Genomic DNA, 21,705 nt, shown 5'->3' on the forward strand with positions numbered 1-21,705 from the left:
TGCCTGTTCTGCATTTATTTATTCATTCATTCATTCAAGTACTTTTCCTAACTAAAGGTAATCTTGACTACTCAGACATGAAAATGAATAAGCCATGAACTCTATCATCAAGGTATATCCTCATTCTAGATGGAAAGACAGAATTATATAGTAAATGATAGTATCTCCACCACCAACTCTCTCACCCCACCACATTTTAAAGTTTTCTTTTGCTTTCCCTTTACCAGATTCAAATTATTTTTGTGTGCATGGTTAAAAAAAAAATATATATATATATATATATATATATATATAATTTGCCATTTTAACCATTACAATTTTTTTCCCCTTTTTTCTTCATTTTACTGAGATATCATTGACATACAGCAATGGATAAGTGTAAGATATACAGTATAATGATTTGATTTACATACCTCGTGAAATTATTACCACAATAAGTTTAGTAAATATCCATCATCTCATATGGATACAAAATAATAGAAAAACAAAAAAATGTTTTTTCTACTCTCTTAACTTTCACATATAACATACAGTGTTCATTATACTAATCACGTTATATATTACATCCCCAGTACTTACTTATCTTATAACTGGAAGTTTGTACCTTTGACCACCTTCATCCAATTTCCCCCCAATTTAACTGTTTTTAAGTGTATAGTACAGTAGTGTGGACTTTATGCATATTGTTGTACAACGGATGTCTAGAAATTTTCATCTGGCAAAACTGTAACTCTTTACCCGTTGAACAACTCTCCATTTTCCCCTTATCCCCGGCCCCTGGTAAGCACATTCTACTTTCTGTTTCCGAGTTTGACTACTTTACCTACCTCATGTAAGTAAAATCATGCAGTATTTATCCTTTAAAAATTTTTTTAATTTGTTTTTTAATAGACAATTTTTTAGAGCCATTTTAGGTTCACAGAAAAATTGAGTGGACAGTACAGAGAGTTCCCGTACACCCCAGGCCCAACAAATGTTCAAGATCCCACACAGAGTGGTATTGTTTATAATAACATAAATAGGTTTTGATCATAGAAGCAGAACCACTTTTATAGAATAAGGGTCTCATTGTAGGGACCAGACCTTGTATGTCTATACAGTAGTAATGAGCAAATCGAAAATGAAACTAAGAAAACAATTCTACTTATAATAGCACCAAAAAGATTAAAATATTTAGGAGTAAATTTAACAAAGGAAGTATAAACTTTATACTCTGAAAACTACAAAGTGTTGAAAGAAATTACAGAAGGCCTAAATAAATGGAAAGACATCTTATGTTACTGATTGGAAGACAATATTGTTAAGATGACAGTATTCCCCAAATTGATCTTTGTATTCGACTAAGTCCCTTTAAAAATCCCAACTGATTTTGCAGAAATCAACAAGCTGGTCCTAAAATTCATATATACATTCAAAGGATGCAGAATAGTCAAAACAATTTTGAAAAAGAAGAACAAAGTTACAGGCATCAACTTCCCAATTTCAGAATTTACTGCTAAGTTACAGTAATCAAAGCACTGTAGTACTGGCATAAAGACAGACACATAAATCAATGGAATAGAATTGAGAGCCTAGAAATAAACCCTCATTTATGGTCAATTGATTTTCAACAAGGGTGCCAAGACAATTCTTTGGGAAAAGAATAGTCTTTTTAACAAATGGTGATGGGACTGTTACAGGTTCACATGCAAAAGAATGAAGTTGTACCCCTACCTTATGTCATATACAAAACTTAACTCAAAATGGATCAAAGGCTTAAATACAAGAGCTGAAGCCATAAAACTCTTAGAAGACATTGGTGTAAATCTTTGTGACCTTGGATTAGGCAATGGTTTCTTAGATATGATACCAAAAGCAGAAACATAATAAAAAATAGATAAGCTGGACCTCATCAGAATTAAAAACTTTTGTGCCTTGAAGGATAATATCACAAAGTGAAAAGACAACCTACAGAATACGAGAAAATTTTTGCAAATCATATATCCAAAAAGGAACTTTTATTTATACAACGTAAATAGCTATTACAACTCGACAATAAAATGACAGATAACCCAATATAACAATGGGCAAAGGATCTGAATAGACAGGTCTCCAAAGAAGATATACAAATGGCCAATAATCATGTGAAAAGATGCTCAACATTATTAACCATCAGGGAAACGCAACTCAAAACCACAATGAGGACTTCCCTGGTGGTGCAGTGGTTAAGAATCCACCTGCCAATGCAGAGGACCTAGGCTTGATCCCTAGTCTGGGAAGAGCCCACATGCCTCGGAGCAACTAAGCCCATGAGCCACAACTACTGAGCCCGCATGCCACAGCTACTGAGCCCGCATGCCACAACTACTGAAGCCTGTGTGCCTAGAGCCCGTGCTCCACAAGAAGAGAAGCCACCGCAATGAGAAGCCTGTGCGCCACAACGAAGAGTAACCCCCACTCGCTGCTTGTAGAGAAAGTCCGCACGCAGCAGCGAAGACCCAACACAGTCATAAATAAATAAATAAAATTTTTTTTAAAAAACCCACAATGAGATACCACTCTGCACCCACTAGCATGGCTGTAATCAAAAAGATAATAAGCGATGCGGAGGATGTAGAGAAATTGGAACTGCCCTTGGGAATGTAAAGCGGTGCAGCTTCTTTGGCAAACTGTCTGCCAGTTCCTCAGATTTTTCAACATAGAGTTGCCATATGATCCAACAATATCACACCTAGGTAAAAGGGAATGAAACCAACAGAAATGGAAATTTGTACACGAATGTTCATGGCAACATTAATCTCAAGTAGTAATTAATAACCATTAATAGCCAAGAAGTAGAAACAACTGTCTATCAACTGATTAATGGATATACCCAAAGTACTTGAAAGCAGGAACTCAGACAGATGCTTGTACACTATTCACAATAGCTAAAAGAGGAAACAACCCAAGTGTCATGAACAGATTAATGGATAAACATAATGTAGTATGTCCGTACAATGGGTTATTATTCAGCCATAAAAAGGAATGAAGTTCTTATCTGTGCTACAACATAAATGAACCTTGAAAACATTTGTGACTGAAAGAAGCCAGTCACAAAGGACCACCAATTGTATGTTTCCATTTATATGAAATGTCCAGAATAGGCCAATCTAGAGAGACAGAAAGTAGATTCCTTGTTGCCTGGGGCTGGGGGATGGGGAGTTTGGGAGGTAATGGCTAAGAGGTTCAGGGTTTGTTTTTGAAGTAATGAAACTGTTCTAAAATAGATGGTTACATGTTCTATGAATATACTAACAGCTGTTGAACTGTACCCTTTAAATGGATGGAATGTATGGTAGGTGAATTATATCTCAGTAAAGCTGTGTTGTTTTTAAAATGTGTGCGGCCTAGGACTGACACTCTTAACAGAATAGAAGCTCTTGCTTATTTCTTCTCTCTTTCTCAATGATTCCCTTTGTGGGCAGGTATGTGAGCAGATGGGGAATTCCATTCTGTTCCTTATCATTTGGTTTCTTCTTGAATGGCAGCTTCTGCCTAGCCTGTCGTGGCTAACGATTCACTAGGCATTGTTTGTATGTTGCAGACTTCTCCCTGAGGCCTTGCAGATGATATTTTTAGCAAAAATTTGTGTCTAATGTTGATGTTGCCCAATGTCTCTTCACTTGTCCCCATCACTGCCATTGGGGTAAGCACATGTTACATTCAGTCTTAATCCCTTGGAGGACACAGACTTGTTCAGTCTATCCTGGTATAGACCACAAACCATGTTTAAAATAGTGGGCCAAGCCATTGGGCTTCCATGGTGAGGTGGCCCTGATTCCTCTGCTTGAGTAAAAAAAGCCGGCCAGGTAACCACAAGCCACATTGTACTTGGCTTCTTCAGACCGGCTGGATGTCTGAGACGGTGTGAGTTTTGCTAAAGCACCTATATGGCTCCCTCTTTCTCCCTCCCCCAGTCTCTCTCTATGTTAACTCTTTGTTTAGCTTAGCTCCAGAGCTCTGAGTACTTTTTTTTGTAGTTAAACGCTCACCCCTGGGGTAATTCTCTCCCCACTGTCAGCAGAACTCAGGAAATCCTCCATTTCACTGAAGGGTAGAGTTGTAAGGGATCTCAGAATTCTTATAGTCCAATCTCCTTACTTTACCCTGGAGCACCGTGGATGCCCAGAGAAAGGCAATTATAGTTTGTTAAAGTCCAGGAGGCTATTGGATGCCTCAGGATCCAGGAAGTTGTATAGGCAAAATAATTACTTCATAGCTTTTAATTTCCACAGCTTTAGCATGGAGGAGTCGTCACTGATTTCTTTTCAGAAGGGAATGTGAAGTAGTTGACCAGGTAGAAAGAACATCTAATTTGGATCAGGGGATCTAGGTTTGAGTCACAGTTCTGCCACTTAGATTTTGCAACTTGGGTGAATGACTTAAATTTTTTGAGCTTCAGTGTACAGATCTGTATATCAGGAGGGCACTAAAATGTATAAAATGGATAACTAATAAGAACCTGCTGTATAAAAAAAAAATGTCCCTTCCTTGGAATGGGTAAAGATTTGATGAAATGATGGGTATACAAGCTTCTTGTAACTTGAAAGGAAAGGTATATTCACATGAAAAGACTGATATCATTCGAGGGTGGGGGGCGGGGGTAGGGGGTCTGTGGGTCTGTGGGTCTGTGCCCAGTTAAGACGCGGCCCCTCCAAGTACGTTCTTATGACAGAGTAGTGTTTACTTGGGCAGCACCAGTGCCGAGGGCTCTGCCAGCTATTCTCACACATGCCTGCTCATTTGGGCAGCAAAGATGGAGCCATATGTGTATCTCTGGACTTTTAACAGGTCAAAGCCTTTTTCCAGCAAGTCTCAACTCATGGGCCTACTTTATTCACGTGGTACCTCAGCTTTTTTTCTTTTTAATAAATTTATTTATTTATTTTATTTTTGGCTGCGTTGGGTATTGGTTGCTGCTGTGGGCTTTCTCTAGTTGCGGCAAGCGGGGGCTACTCTTCGTTGTGGTGCGCGGGCTTCTCATTGTGGTGGCTTCTCTTGTTGCAGAGCACGGGCTCTAGACGCGCAGGCTTCAGTAGTTGTGGCCCACGGGCTCAGTAGTTGTGGCTCACGGGCTCTAGAGCACAGGCTCAGTAGTTGTGGTGCACAGGCTTAGTTGCTCCGCGGCATGTGGGATCTTCCCGGACCAGGGCTCAGACCCGTGTCCCCTGCATTGGCAGGCGGATTCTTAAACACTGTGCCACCAGGGAAGCCCAGTCACAGCTCTGAACAGTATTATGTACCACGTGATATTAGGCACTAAATGGTATGTAGTGAAAAGTCTCGCACCCCTATCTTCTAGCGTTTCCCCAGAGGTAATCACTGTTACCAGTTTCCTGTGTGTCATTCCAAGGATATTCTGTGCACATACAAACATCCTTTTTTCTTTACATCAAAAGGACACCCTAGTATGCACACTCTTTTGTACATTAGTTTTATATGTCAGTATATCTCAGATATTTTTCCTTTCTCTTTTTAGTATTTATGGAATTTCCTTATTATTTTTAGACTACATAGTTTTCCATTGTAATGATGTACCATAATTTACCTAGAACCTCTATTGTTGGACATATAGATGGTTTTCAGTCTTTTTTCATTATAAACTAAAGCTAAAGTAAATATCCTTTTACATCTTTGAGCATTTGTATAATTGTAGCTACATAGTTAGTTCCTAGAAATAAAATTCCCAAATCAGAGGGTATGTGCATTTGGGTTATTTTGTTTGTTTTTCTTCTTTTTAAAATATCTATTGAAGTATAGTTGATTTACAATATTGTGTTCATTTCAGTGTTGTGAGCAATTTTATTTCCTAATGCCTAATTTTCCATCATAGTTGCTATACTAACTTATACTCCCACTAACAATATATGAGAGTGCTTGCTTCTCTATACCTTTTCAAAACAGCATGTTATTAAATTTTTTGAGTTTTACTAATCAGATAGATTCAGATTGATATTTCATTGTAATTTTTTTTTTTTTTTTTTTTTGCGTTACGCGGGCCTCTCACTGTTGTGGCCTCTCCCGTTGCGGAGCACAGGCTCCGGGCGCGCAGGCTCAGCGGCCATGGCTCACGGGCCCAGCCGCTCCGCGGCATGTGGGATCTTCCCGGACCGGGGCACGAACCTGTGTCCCCTGCATCGGCAGGCGGACTCTCAACCCCTGCACCACCAGGGAAACCCTCATTGTAATTTTAATTTGAACTTCTCTTAGATTGGCATTGAGTATCTTTTCACATATTTACATTCTATATTTTGTGCATTCTCTGTTCATGTTCTTTGCTCATTTTTCTTTGGTTATTGGGATTGGTTTTATTCATATTGATTTGGTGAAGCTTTCTACATATTAAGCAAATTAGCATTTTGTGAGTGTATTGTAAATATTTTTCTTATTTTGTCAATATCTTTTAACATGTTTTTGATACTTTTTGCCATATAATATTTTAAGTTTTTATGTGTTTGAATTTATCAGTAATTTTTAACAGTTTTGGGAATTTGCATTATACTTAGAATAACTTTCTCCCCTTCTCTGTTGATTACAAAATTCTCTTATGTTTTCATGATAAATCTTCACGTTCTTCTCTCTGTCACTCCCTTTCTGCAAGAAGGTTGCACACATAATAGATGCTCAGGAACATTTTTCCTAAACACCTATTTGCATTTAGGCTGTTGTATCTAGTGGAAGAAACACTGAATTTGGATTCAGAATACCTCATTGCCTCACTGTAACATACACATACCAGTTATCTACTGTGTACCTGCCTCTCAGATTTTTGTAAATATCTAATAAGATCAAATGAAGTCATATGTGAGGAAGCACTTTTTAAACTGTAAAGGAATCATTTGGGTTAATTTCAGTGAACACGTCCATACATGCTTTTGCTATTTTTCTCCCTAATTGGTCTCAGGTTTGAAATAAAACTTGTCTCTAGGAGAAAGCAAACCTCATAAATCTGAAATTTCCTTTAGTGCTTCTTTGGGAATATCTTACCAAACTGAAGTCTTTCCTGAGCCTCCTCGTTGGGAGCTGACAAAGGAGGGGGAGGACTGAGCCCTTGGTAAGAGATTCTCCCCAAGTGTCCAAACTGGTAACTTCTAAGAGTTGGATGGTTAGAAAAAGTGGGTGGGGCATTTGGTTAATATGCAAGGACAGAGAATGCAGGTCACTGGGATCGTGCTCAAAGAGTTCAAAGGCAAAGTCTTTGGAGAACTAAAGTTGGTTTACTCTTAGATGTGACTTCCTGTGTCAGCAAGGGAAAATTCCCTTGCTTGACCTATGAAGGCTCCAAGGACATGTTAAATGCCTAAGTTATAGAGAGTTGTGTTTAGATTGGTCCCTGTTAATAAAATAGAAGAGTTGGGTTGAATGAAAAAGAAGGAAGCCTGTGAACACAGAGAGCTGTGGACCAAACTCTTCCCAAAGTTGCTATACTTCAGTTTGAGAAGAATTAAACACTATTATTTTTGGTTCTATCCTGGCTTAACGAATTGGACAAATTATGTTATCCCTTTATCTACCTAAAATGTGAATTTTTAAAACATTTATATTGAGGTAAATTTTATGTACGTAGATTTGACTATGATTTTTCCCTCTTTAAAATTTAAAATAAAGCAACTCATGACATCTTATATCTACATAATACTATAATGTTGTGATGTTATAACACTGGAAGTTGTGATGGCTATTTCACTTTGCTCTTTTATGTGGTGGAAACAGTTGGGCTGCTGGGATGTTCAGTGATGCTGCCCAGTCCCTTTAGAGATTTTACCGTTTCATTTTATTTTTTTTTTAGGACTAATAGGACCATTAGTGTTGGAAAAGTACCCATGAATCTAATTAGTCTTGGTCTCCTACAGTTGATCCACCAGATCTTTATTAAGCACCCACTTCATGCCAGGTACTTTATATGTATTTCACTCCTTCTCTGTCCCTATTTGGAAGGAGGCAGAGGTGGCAAAGGGATGGCCAGGTGAATTTAGAGGGGATTTGTACCAAAATGAGGTTCAAAAAAAGTTAAGTTGGCTTTCAGCGGTTAGAACTTGAGAACTGTAGTTCAAGTTGGAACTTGAACTCCCTCACCTGGGCAGCTTTAATCATACCTTTGGTATTATGATCTGTTGACCCCTGCTGCCTCTGGGCTCCTTGGAAGCAGCAGTGCAGTATGCAGCTGCATTTCTTTTCTCGCTGCATTTCTTTTTTGCTTTCTCCAGCTGAGCTTCGGAGGATGCCGTTTAGACTTCAGCTCTACCGGCTTTTCAACCTGCCTGGGCGTTGATTTGTTCCCTTAAGGCCGTGCTGATGGCTGTAAACACAGAGAGAAGGGACCCTCAGATGAGCTGCCAGGGCCTCTGCTGGGAGAGTCCCCATGCCCCGCTCACCAAAAAGTGAGGGGGATTTGCCCAGATAGGACAGGGCATAGCACAGTGACCACAGAGAGGCCTCCTCAGAAAGAGCAGTAGAAGCTTCCCCAGCACCTATTTGTAGAATGGATGGGTGAGTGATGTTCCCAAGCAGTTGTCACCATGGCCCTCTCCAGGCCATCTGGTCTGTAGGCTTCTGGAAGCCTTGTTGTCCTAAATTCCTCTCTTCAGTCTCTACTCAGACGAAGCTGCTCTCTCCTGACCTACTGCCTGGCTCTGACCTTGGGCCCTCTTCTGTCCCCTGGTGACTCAAACCAACTACCCTGAATCTGCCTCCACCACAGTAGACCAGGGACCACAAGAACCAGAGAAAAGAAAAAAAGTATCAGCTGAGAGTTGAATTGGGGTCCTTTGCTTTCCCATCCTCCTGGGTTGTGGTTTATCTTGCTAAAATGCAGAAACGAAGGGACACAATTATGCTACTTGGTACCTGGCCGAGTAGGTGCTAAAACGTGTATGTTAAAGAGAGAACCCAGTGCCATTGTCCGGCCCAGAGGAGCCCCCAGGTCTGAATACTTGTCTTTGTTTTCTGCTGATTTCCAACAGGTGTCAGTTATATTTTCTTGGCCCTAAAGTGCGGAGCTCCGCGTGTTTGGTTCGGTTTACCCATAGGCTGTAGACGAGACTGGGGGATTGACTCAGTGAAAATGTTTACGTCTCTAATTAAGCAAAATTAAGGTCTGGACTCAAAACTGTCTTGGGCTGTGCTAGGCATAATTGAGATGCATGGGCTTTGTGTAAATAATGTCCCTCTAATTGGCTTTGATTAAGTGCAAATTAGGATCACACTTCACTCCGGTGTGATTTACATTCCTAAGCCCTTTTACTCACTGAAGGAGTGTGGGTGGCCGATAAAGCAGGCTGTTTATTCAGGGTGCCAGAGTGCTCGGAGCTGGGGATCTGCAGTTTTCCAGAGGTAAAGAGCCTGCGGCCGAGACTCCCTCCACCCCCATGCCGAGTTCTGCCACCTACTTCCCCGTTTCTGGGCCCTACTTTGGGCGAATCAGCTTAGTCCTCCGAATTCTAGAGCTCCACCACTTAACTTTTTGATTTTCAAAACTTGGGAAGCTTGTCTAAAAAATAAAAAGGCAAGTGACTATTGGAGTTTGCCTTGTGGAATCTTAGACCTAAAACCAGCGCCAGGCTGTGGCTGTCAGAATATTGTGACACCTTGGCTACTCGTTGACCAGAAATGTTTCATGAAAGGAAACACCTGGTGGGAAGTTGTCTCCAAAGAGTTCCCAGTGTGTGGGTGTGAGTCAAAAGACTGCTTACAGAGCAGCTTAACTCTACACACATCTTCCTCCTGGATTGCTTTGCAATATTTGAAGGGAAGGTCTTTGCCATTGGCCCTTGGTGAGCCTGGATGGGGAGTGTGACAAATTCCTTCTTGCTCATAAGTCCGCTGAATCTGCATTTGAAAGTCATCATATGAGATGGAGCAACAGTGGTTGGGTTTGTCTTGATGTCGGCGCCTGCTCCTGGGCTGGTGAAGTGTTTGGCGAGTACAGAAAAGGACTGTGATGTGGTGTATATGACCCTGCAGGCCATCGACAGTTCAACCTAGAAGGGGTTTCTCCAGATTTTCTCACATTAGCATGCTGCTACTTGGTGTGGGACCAGAAACTAATATGACAAAATAGGGACTTCCACACTAACCTCTAACAGTGGGCTAGGATCCGAGAGATGCTGTTAAGAGGCGTGATGTGTTCAACGCTCACTTCCCGGCCTGATGAAAGAGTCACAGAGGGACTCCTTGAACGTGTCACCTTCAGAGAAGGTTGGACTGCAAAGACATGTGGTATCTGAGCTCTGCCCTGGGCCCACTTGAGTGAGAAGGCAGACCATTTAGACAGGCTACACTCTGGCCAGAGCGAAGAAAGACAGAAGGGTTTCTAGGCCCTTTAAACTACATTCATTCATTTATTCATTCGATAAACATTTGTGGGCCACCTACGGAGCCAGACCTTAGAGATGTGACTAGGAATAAGCTATGGACTCTACCCCAGGAGAACTCCATCTAGTTGGGGAGCAGATCCGCACAGAGCTAAATTACAACCAAATGTGGTGTGTGTCATGGCAGCAGTAAGGAAGCATATGGTGACGGCTGTCATGGGGGAGATTGTCGGCCACACTGCATTGGTTCAGAGCAACTTGGGCCACGTGCTGTCCCACAGAAATGCATTTCTTATCCTTTTCACTTGAGTGGGACCAGCACATGAATTTCTGAAGGAAAAAACCAGTAATAACAACAACTCCAATAATTAAGAACACGTTTTCAGGGTGCACCATATACCAGGTACCATTTCAGGGCTTTTAGTTCACGCTCTCAGTTGAATCTTCACAGCATTGGATAGATACAGTTATTATTCCTATTTTAAGAGGAGTAAACTGAAGCTTGAGATGATGCCAAAGATAGGAAGCAGGACTTGAACTCGGGTGTGACGTCTCTACAGCCCGCTGACCCCTGTTCCTCTTCATCAGAGTCGGGAACTCTGGGCTCCGGTCCTGACTCTCCCCCTCTGGCTGCCAGCTCGTGAGCGAGTTGCTTCCTGTCTCTGCCTCAGTTCCCTCCCGAGCCTCACCATCAAGGGAGATGCTCAACCAGCTTCTTGAGTCACAGAAAACACGTGGGCTGTGGCCAGGGAGAGAGGAAGGTCTTTTGCTGCTTGCTGTTGCTGCCGTCAGTTGTGAATTTTGTGGCCTCGACTTGCCATCTGCCAGCCCTCGAGTAAGTGATATTGATCTCTGTTAGTCTTCTTGACCTGGGTACTTGATTCCCGAGAGCCCCTTAAAGTAGGGCTCAGTCTCTCTTCCTTTGTCAGGAGTGGCCCGGGCGGCAGGGTCCCAAGGTTAGGGAGTGCAAGGGCTTTGTCCCAGGGCCGTCTCTGCTGCAGACGGTCCTGGCTTTAGATCGGCATGTGCTTTCTACCACAGATCCCTGTCAGGCCTTGTTGGCAAACGCTGTGCTCTGATCTTTTAAAAGATGCAGTTCAGCCCAAGACCTTGACTTCTCCTATACTTCTGGTGGGTTAGGATGATTGCTTCCTTGTCTGAGTGACAGAGACTAGGAACCAAGCCTGAGGCAGCCACCGAATATGGCCTCCGAAAGGGCCAAGGAGTCTCCCTTCCTTCCCACCCCTTAGTCCACTTGTTGGAACAACTTGTTTCAGACTCTTCATGTTGTCTCCTTCTAATCGTGTTCTAGAACTTTGACCTTGAGTTATGTTTCCAAGTACTAAGCATTACATAGGAGAGGATGCAGCCGCCATGACTCTGTGGGCTCACTCAGAGTGGTGGGATTGGGGTGTGGATGTGACCCAGTAAATTCTCATTCACCCACGAAAAGGGGCTCCTCTTCGGACCTTTTCCAAACATCTTAAGATGAACCAAATTTGTTTTTTAGCTTCTTTTCCTGCTCTTGGCTTATCATGTCTCAGTATCAGACATCGATGTTTACCTCCATGTGCATTACTGCAATATGAAACCCCTCCATCCTCTGAAAGCAAATAAACTGGCTTTAATGCATGTGCTGGCAGCTGGCAGCTAAAGGGTTAAAAGTTTTAGCAGGCCGACTGGCCAGCAGGAGTTAGTGGTGTGGAGTAAGAGGGACGCCAGGCTGTCTCTAAACTTTTTGGCCCTCCCCAAGTACAGAGATGAAGGAAGAGCCTCTATAAATCACTGGAGATTAGAGACCCTGTTCTTGCCGACTCTCTGGGGTTGCACTGCTTAATGTCAAAGCCTCACGTATTACTTTAACAGCACACTCCTTTTCTTTATTAAATCCACTTTGAAATAAAAAAAAAAAAATGATGATCTTTCCAGTAAGGGGGAGAAGGCTAAAAGGATTTAGAAAGTATCTGCTATGTTACATTACAGAGACTAATAACTGTTTAGGGAGTAAGTAACATTTTTGCACCATCTTAAGCCATAAAAATGAAAAGATGTATAAAGGTCTGTTCCTTAAAATCAATTTGTTTGAGCATTTATTTTGCCCCGTGTCCTTGCCTTCAGGTTCTTTCAAAGTGTGAGCACAGAACCTGGGAACTGGAGACATGTGTGCTCATGACCCAGAGGTCTGGGAACGCGCTCTTCATGGAATTGTTCAGAACGTAGGGTATTAGTTGTGTGTGTGTGTGTGTGTGTGTGTGTGTGTGTGCGTGTGTGCGCGTGTGTGTGTGTGTGTGTGTGTGTGAAGGGAGCATGGGAGGGAGTGTGGTGGTGGAAACAGTTCTACTTTTATACTTAAAAGAAAAAATGCAAACTTTGACTACGTTCCATTGGAGGCCAAGACTAAGCTTATCTCCTTCATCTGACTTTAATGAAGACATATTTTAAGCAGCTGCACCCAAGTCAAATGTCATATTTTGGCTCAAAACTTCCACCTTCTGAGTGGGAGGTTTCTCAAAACTAAAAAGTTGGTAGTAATTATAAACTAATTGGGGAGCTCTAGGCAAAAGTCTGATTGTCAAAACACTTACGTTAAAAACTAATTTATATAAGTGAAATAAGAGGCCATGAACTGATAGTCATTAAAGTTGGTGATGAGTATGTAGGGTTCATTACACCATTTTCTCTGCTTATATATTAAAAAAATTTTTCATAATAGAAAACAAATAAATCAGTTTAAATAAAATGCTCAGCACTCAATGTAAAGAATAAAAAAGTGCTAACCAGTATGAGCTAAAGCATTAAATCACCAATTACAGCCTTTTTATTTATACTTTCAGAGAGATCTTAAGATAAAGAAAAGCTGCACAGAGAATCTGGGCGCCTGTAATTTGTTTACTACTCATTAGGGATTGAAGATTCATTCTGTTATATTCATTTATAGTCAAATGGCCCTTCCTTAAATAGAATTATTTCAAGAAGGTGAGATTTCCTCACTTAAAAGCTCAGCCAAAAGCCTTCAGAATCTTGGGAACAAATGTGATCAAGGGACTTTTTCGGTTTGCCTATTTTAACCAAGCACCCACAAGCCAAGTCAATTTTGTTTTCAGGGTTTCACTTGTTTATTCAGCAAACATTTCCTGAACAACTGCTACATCCCAGGCAGTGCTAAAAAGCTGAATAACCTGGGTTCCCACTCTTGAGAAGCTTACGACCTTAAACGGGAATGTAAAAACCCAGATCAAATGTAAAGTAGGCATGAAACCTTGAAAACCAAGACCACTTTTAAATGTCGCTGTACTTGATGTGGGAAAGGGAGTCGTGCTTGCTTTCTGTGGCTCCCAGGTCACAGCTGGGAGGACTGTGAGGTTGGAGATGAGCAGAGAACCCTCTTTGAGCTGATTCCTAGATTGGGACGGTGTTGTTTCCACCCGCATTTTGAAGTCTGGAAGGAGTTCACACCTTTAAAATATGGTTCATATTGGCCAGGAAAACAACAAGAACAACAACAACAAAACCAGTTTATTTTGTAGTGCTTGTCATCCAAAAGCTGAGAGGTCGCAGCTTTGGGTTCTGACGAACAGCTTGGAGTTGTCACCTCCCCAGGCTCCTGACACAGTGAATTGCGGCTCTTCGCTTACGGCAGTTTGTGCTTCTCGTGTGCCTTCATATATTTAGGATGGTTGCCCAGTTTCAAAGTAGCAGCTCAGAAAATAGCTGGAAATGGATGTGAGTTCAGGCCCGGTGGAGTTGGGCTTGGTGGTGCTTGTGTGAGCCATGCGAGTGCCAGTGCCGCCACAGGTCCGCGCTGGAGCAATTTACACAGGGCTCCACTGTGGCCAGAGAAGAAAAGGCACGTCGGGCGAGGAGGAAGAGGGAGGGAGGAGTGCAGCTAGTGATCCGGGAACAGTTGCTCAGACCAGCATTTAGTGTTTTATTAGGAGAGAACAACTCTATAAAAGGAACAAGAGGTCCAATGATTACAGAGTGGGGCGACAGGAGGCAGCTGCCAGCATGACTTTGAAAACCCTTTCAGATCCTAAAAGAGTTGCCACATATAATGTGCTGCAGCTGCTGGGATCATTTAGGAGAAATGCAGAACTTGGCACCCACTGACCCCTCCGGGAGAAAGGATTCGAGGATCACCCCAATGTTTTCTTTAGATGAGTTCCAATCCCACCTACCCCCACTTGCCTTCTTTGCCACTGAACCTTCTCACAGCAGTTCTTGTATTTCCCTTTGTTTTTTTTTTTTCAGGTAGGTTTGCAGAGAATTAAAAGAAAAAGACAGTTCCCTAGTTTGAAAAGAGATCGGCGGGGGTGGGGCTGGTCCCGCATGCTTGGGGACTGGGTAGGTGAGGCCAGGGTGGGAGAAGACAGAGGGTCTCTTAGTCACGCGCCCAGTATTTGTCCTTGATGAATGAGTTACCATAGGCTTGCAAACTATCACTTACATGATGTCATGCGAGTAACAAAGTATGTGGATTTCATTTCTAAAAATCAGCCTCGGGATGTCTGTTTTTCATCAGTACGTACAGAATATTTGCAAAGTTGAACCGTTGGTGATTAAAAATCTCCAATTAAATCATATAAACTTTAGCAATAACCTATGAGTGTATACGCCCGGAAAAAAATCATTTATGGGGAGTTATTTTTGACAAATGCATTTTTTGATATATGTATAAGATTTTTTTATGAGATTTTTGATAAAGATTTCTCAAAGTGTAAATGTCAATTACGGCTAAAATTTGGCAACCAGAAGAGTTTCTTTGAACTCGTGTTTTGTGGGCAAGTTCAGGGATCACTAGTATGTTAGCAAAAAATATTACTGATGCAATTTTGAAAGAGATGTGACCCTCACCTCATTGGGGACCCAGTGGAGAGAAAATTAGGGGATGTGGAGGTAGTCAAAGTTTTAAAATGAGAAGGGATATTAGAAATCCTTTAAGCTGAAAATCTCACTTACAGTTTGAGAAAATTCCCCTGCCCCTCCAGTCTGGTAACTTTTGTTTCTTACCTTCCTCACCCCAATTTAAAAATCATTCCCTCTCTTCCTCTGAGATATGCATGTCTCTCAGATATGTTGAGATGGAGACAAACAAATTAAGAACCACTAATTGAAGCTTCATGGCTTCTTTTTTTTTTACTGAAGTATAGTTGATTTACTATGTTGTGTTAATTTCCGGTGTACAGCAACGTGATTCAGTTATATACCTATATATATTCTTTTTCAGATTCTTTTCCATTATAGGTTATTATTAGATATTAATATAGTTCCCTGTGCTATACAGTAGGACCTTGTTGTTTATCTGTTTTATGTAGTGTGTATCTGTTAACCGTAAGTTTGTTTTTTATGTCTGTGACTGACTCATATTTTGTTTTAATTTTATTTATTTATTTATTTATTTATTTATCTTTGGCTGCGTTGGCTCTTCGTTGCGGTGCGCGGGCTTCTCACTGCAGTGGCTTCTCTTGTGGCGGAGCACAGGCTCTAGGCGCACGGGCTGTAGTAGCTGTAGCACACAGGCTCAGTAGTTGCAGCACGTGGCCTCAGTAGTTGTGGCTCGTGGGCTCTAGAGCGCAGACTCAGTAGTTGTGGCACATGGGCTTAGTTGCTCTGCAGCATGTGGGATCTTCCCGGACCAGGGCTCAAACCTGTGCCCCTTGCATTGGCAGGTGGATTCATAACCACTGTGCCACCAGGGAAGTCCCAGACTGACTCATTTTTAAGATCAGAAAACTAGGACTCAGAAAACTCCTATAGAAAAAAAGAGAACAAGGTCTTCGTATTCTGTCATAACTCAAATCGGGCATTTCTAAGACATCGTCACAACCCTCGTGCAGTTACCAGGTAACCGGGGATCCACAATGGTCAAGTAGGAAAGAGAAAAGACCATGTTGCTGGTGAGATGCTGTGAGGAAAAGACCATGTTGCTGGTGAGATGCTGGTGAGGAACTATGTATGGTCATAAGCTCAAATTCCATTATGTGCAGCAGGATTCAAGAGAGCTACTGGAAGTAGCAAACCATTTTGCTAGAAAGTACATTGTGTTTGCAGTCCACGGAGTTGAGTGATAGATTACAGCATTTCATTCTTACATCTTGCAGTCACCAACATAAGTGGTTATTAAAAAAGAAAATAAATGTATAGAAGAGATGCCCAGCTACTATAGTTAAACTCATAAAAGAGTTACTTATTACGTTTGAAAAGAGACTGGAATGGAATAGCCTATGTTTTTATTCCAGGCCCCCAGCTGGATAGTAGCGCTGTCATGTCCCCATGCTCACTGGTCCTGTGCTTCTGTATTTGAGGGGCACAGAACTTCTCACCAGCCCAGGAAGAATCACCCATCCTGAGTATCTTTAAGTATCTGATTAAGCCATACAAGGAACAAGCAGAGTTATGCTACCTACAGCATGTATTTGGAATTCCTTTTGTTATTAAAAAATTCCACACTGGTAGTATGAGTTCAGGAAGCCTGAGGAGGGATAAGAAATAGAGAGCTTTTGTCTAGGGCTGTTTTAATGTACTCCTTCAGGTACTGGTGGGCAGAAATGCCTGAGTCCGAGAAATCCTCTTCCAGAATTTTATTTTATTTTATTTTATTTATTTATTTTTGGCTGCATTGGGTCTTCCTTGCTGCGCGCGGGCTTTCTTTAGTTGCGGCGAGCGGAAGCTACTCTTCGTTGCAGTGTGCAGGCCTCTTATTGCGGTGGCTTCCCTTGTTGCGGAGCACGGGTTTTAGGCACGTGGGCTTCAGTAGTTGTGGCTCACGGGCTCTAGAGCTCGGGCTCAGTAGTTGTGGTACATGGGCTTAGTTGCTCTGCGGCACGTAGGATCTTCCCGGACCAGGGCTCACACCCGTGTCCCCTGCATTGACAGGCGGATTCTTAACCACTGTGCCACCGGGGAAGCCCCTCCAGAGTTTTAGAATGGAGACTGAAGGATACCCAGAGATGAACGAAATAGAGAAATCCAAAGTGATGAAATAAATGTATAGAAGAGATTTCAGGCCTAGGCTCAGTGGCAGAGATGCCTGATCCCGTTGGGAACTCTTCTGCTCCATCTCTCCTGTCCCTATATTTGTCAGATTTTTCAAGACAGTGTTGTTACTTAAACGCAGTTGGGCAGCTCCTTTCCTTTCTGCCAGGCTCCATCCAGCTGCCGTCACTGGGATCTAGCCTGCATTTGATACAGCTGGGCTTGGGGATAAGCTCAGTCTTTCACAAACAGTTTCTCTTGAGACTTCTGGTTCGTTTCTTACCCTTGAGGTCTTTGCCCCTAAGACAGTTCTCTCTGGTTCTGCGGTGCTATGAGTAGGGCAGGTCAGTTAAGCATTTAGCCCCCTCACTAATTTAGAAAACCAAGACCGCCTCCACCCACATGACCAAAGCCTTTGATGACATCACTACTCAAGACTGTGGCTGACAGGAAGGTCTTGGTGTCACTTTATGGAGGAGACAAGCTGAGAAGCCCAGCTTCTAAATAGCCCCTGCTGGGTGATGAAGTCTTGATCGGGGAATGTGCTCCCCCTGAGACTTATCTCTAAACCTTTGGAGGGCACGCTCCCTAATAAGCTGCCTGAGATGGGCAATGCAGACAAGGAACTCCCTTTCAATGAGTCACAACATCTGGAATGGTCGTGCCGGATTACTAGGCAGCCTAGCCAGCAACCCCTTTCTCCTTTCCTGAAACTGAATTCTCAAGTGAAGTGGTTTACAACGAGCAGGTGATGGCGGCAAGGAGGTGTTGGTGATGGAGACTTCTACCAGAGAGCAGTCTGGCTCCTGGGGGGAACGAAGGGCTAGAGAACCTCTATCTCCGAGACAAACCGTGCCCAGCATTATCCCCAAGGCACAAGGGCAGACTGAGAGTGTCTTTTAGAAGAGTAGCTGCCTCTCTGTCTCTGAGGCCATGGGGGAGCTGCTTTTCTGTGAGTTTCCTCCAGGAGCCAAGGCAGTGGCTCCCAGGTGAAGGTTCTTTTGTCCAGTTCTTTCCGTGCTTACGGTAAAGCCTGTTTCTGCTACCACGCAGGTCAAGACCAGTCTTACTGAGATGTCTGTTGCATTGGAAATTTCCAAAGATCATTACAATTTTAAACACTAACAGTTGCTCAGACAGCTCCTGCACTGGCCCAAGGGGATCCTGAAAAGTTTCCCTTTCTTCTTTGAACATGAGTTTTGTCTTGCTGATGTTATTTAGTAAAATATTCCCAAAAATATTTCCTAGGGAAACAGAATCTAGATGTGTGTCATCACCGTATCTGCCTCCACCACTCCCTCATCCCCCCAATCAGATTATATAGCCTCGACCCAGAGGTCATTTGGATACTCCAAGTTCTTCGTGGTTACCTTGAGTTAGACTTAGTGACAGTTTAATAGGACAATTGCTGGCAAAGTCAGTGAAGGCAAATAACATGATCACTCTGATTCGATGGTTCCTAATGCTTCCAAGGCAGGCAGTTATGTTACTGTTCTAAGTTCCAGGTCTTCTGAGGAGAGACTGTTCCTTAGGATTCCATCTCACTTTTGAAAAGGCAATTCTGACAAAGGTACCTGAAACAGGATGCTTCTGCCCCAGCCATGATAATGACATCACATTTAGCCAAAGTTCTTATTCCCCAGCCTACATTCCTTCCTTTCCCTTTGCAGTTATTACTGGGCTTCTGTAGGAGAGAGGTGTGTTTACCAGAACATCTTCCTACCATCTGTTCAGTTTATTCATTTATTCAACAAATTTATTAAGCACCCACCAGGTGCCAGGGGAAGCTTTCTGGAGGAATGATTGCTTGAACCAAGTCTTGAAGAACAAGTTGGAATTAGCCATGCAGCAGTGAAGAGGGACAAAGTCCATTGACAAGAGAGGCCAGAGCACAAGCTTCATTTAGTTCAGGAAGGCCAGGCTGTAGGGCATAAACGAGAGATGAGGTGGGAGAAATAGAAGGCTGAACATGAGGAGTTGAGGTGTGTCACGGTAGAGAGGCGGAAGGCTTTGGGGAGCTCCCGTGGAAGTTTAAGCAAGGCAGTATGATCAGATATGTGTTTCCGAAAAAACACTTTGACTACAGTGTGGAAAATGGATTCAAGTGGGGTGAGGCTGGATCCAGGAAGACCATCAAGTGTAACTGTATTAATCTAAATGATAAGAGAGGAATGCCTGAAGTAAGGTAGTGGGAGTGGGAGTAGAGAGGAGATGCAAAACATGAGAGGCAGTTAGAGGGCTTTATGAGGGTTAAATGCCATCTTGCGCCCAGGATGTAATAAAGAGGGAAGTGTCCAGGGTGATACTCAAGGTCTGGTTGGGCAACTGAGTAGAAAGCAATACTACTCATAGAGATTGAGGGTGGGGAGGGAGGAGAGTAGATACATCTACTTTGTAACACTGAGTTTAAGGAACCTAAGAAACAGCCAGGAGAAATAGGGGCAAGTCATACTCCTTGACTTTCTCTTTCTTGGCTCAGACTGTCTCACTGCCCTTGGTGATTGGCTTGGGGCGGGAGGAAGGGGAGAGGGGGGCATGTAGAAGCTCTCAACATCCAAGAGAAGTTAGCATAAACCCTCCTGTTGAGATTATTTCCAAAATTTGACCAGATGTTTAAGCAAATGAACAAACAAATGATTAAAGCGGCAGTCGGCAGACACCTAGACCCCTGTAGGGATAGGCAAGGGAGCAAAGGCTACAGAGAAAGCCAAGCCCAGGTGTTCTTGCCAGAAAGATCGGTGTGATGTGGGTCCCCAGGGGTTGGTGGACAGAGAGAACAAGGCGACCCGAGTCTGATGGAGAGGGTAAAACAGGCGGTCTAGAAAAAGTACAGATGTTTGCGTTCATTCTGAGAAACTTCTGCCCAACGGCTAGGCTTTCAAAAATGTTTTATTCTATCCATTGTTGGTAATACATTCCACTTTTCTCTATAGTCAAGTGTTTCAGCCCTCAAAAAGACTGTTTCTAAATAATCCAGAGAGAATAGTTTCAGAGAAGGACCATTAGTTCACGTTTTGCCATTGCCTGTGCGCTGGACCAGCAGCTGGAGACTGACTCGGGTCCCCGTCTCCAGCTTCGTCAGCAGCCCACTGCAGAGCATCGAGCCCATCACTCACCCTCTCTGGACCTTAGCCTTTGCCTTCAGAAAGTTAAGTATCGTATCCCAGCTTGTTTCTAGGGTCCCTTCCAGCATTAGCATTCTATATCTGTGTCCATTTCTGATTTGGAAAGGCCACACGTCTTGCTTAGAATGGCACGTTCTTCTCACTCACCGAAGACACAGGCTTGGACATCAGCAAAATACTTCAGTAAATGGTACTTCCCAGCACATTCTGTGCCTGGTGTGTAGCAAGGCTGGAAAATTGCCACAGAGACACTCACTGTAGTCCTTAACCCAGCAGGGGTGATTTAGAATGTCACGTTTAAAAATCCACTATCCATGCGTCCCTCTCCCTAAAAAAGTCAGCTTCCTAGCTGGCCTCATCTAGAGGCTGCATTCCTTATTGATCTTCAAATAAAAGCAAACTAAAATGAAAAGGAAGTTGAGCTGTAATATGTGGAAGCTCTCCCAAATGTCCTGATCTTTCTGTCCCTGTTAACACTGGCTCTTTTCAGCAACTTCGTTCTCCATGTGAGTTGACTCTCCAGCTCAAATCCTCTGCCCCGAGAATAATGATGAAAAAGATCATTGATGACTATCCCACTGTCTTTCCAAACTACTTCCAAAAGGGAGTCAGATCCAAGCCCCCACAGGGAATGGCACTCAGGCTCCTCCAATTTTTGTGTCTCAGGCTGCATCCTTCCATCTTTCCACTCATCCATCTCACCTCTCCTATGGGAATAGAGATTTCAGTGCCCTCAAATACAGGCTACCTTCCAGTTGAGAGTAGTCACGTATAATTTTATTTATTTATTTTTAATTTTTTGGGGGTGTGTTGGGTCTTCGTTGCTGTGCGCAGGCTTTCTCTAGTTGCGGCGAGTAGGGGCTACTCTTCGTTGCGGTGCGTGGGCTTCTCATTGCGGTGGCTTCTCCCGTTGTGGAGCATGGGTTCTAGGTGTGCGGGCTTCGGTAGTTGTGTCACGTGGGCTCAGTAGTTGTGGCTCCTGGGCTCTAGAGTGCAGGCTCAGTAGTTGTGGCGCACGGGCTTAGTTGCTCCACGGCATGTGGGATCTTCCCGGACTAGGGCTCGCACCCATGTCCCCTGCATTGGCAGGTGGATTTTTAACCATTGCGCCACCAGGGAAGCCCAGTAGTCACATATAATTTAACAATCACATGGCAAAAGATGGGATTCTGATTTAACTTGGGTTAAGTATCTGTATGAATTAATGATGTCATAACAAATTCATGGCAATTTCATAGCATTCTTCAGAGGGTTTGGGCTTCTTTACCAAAAGA

At 42.9% G+C, this 21,705-nt stretch overlaps 1 protein-coding gene across 3 annotated transcripts in view; it reads left to right on the forward strand.

Annotated features, from left to right (window-relative positions):
* The window catches only part of BCAS3 (BCAS3 microtubule associated cell migration factor), a 572,392-nt gene that overhangs the window by 468,006 nt on the left and 82,681 nt on the right, over positions 1 to 21,705 (forward strand). The window lies entirely within an intron of this gene.

The sequence above is a fragment of the Delphinus delphis genome, chromosome 19 (genome assembly GCF_949987515.2).
Source record: "Delphinus delphis chromosome 19, mDelDel1.2, whole genome shotgun sequence".
Classification (NCBI taxonomy): domain Eukaryota; kingdom Metazoa; phylum Chordata; class Mammalia; order Artiodactyla; family Delphinidae; genus Delphinus; species Delphinus delphis.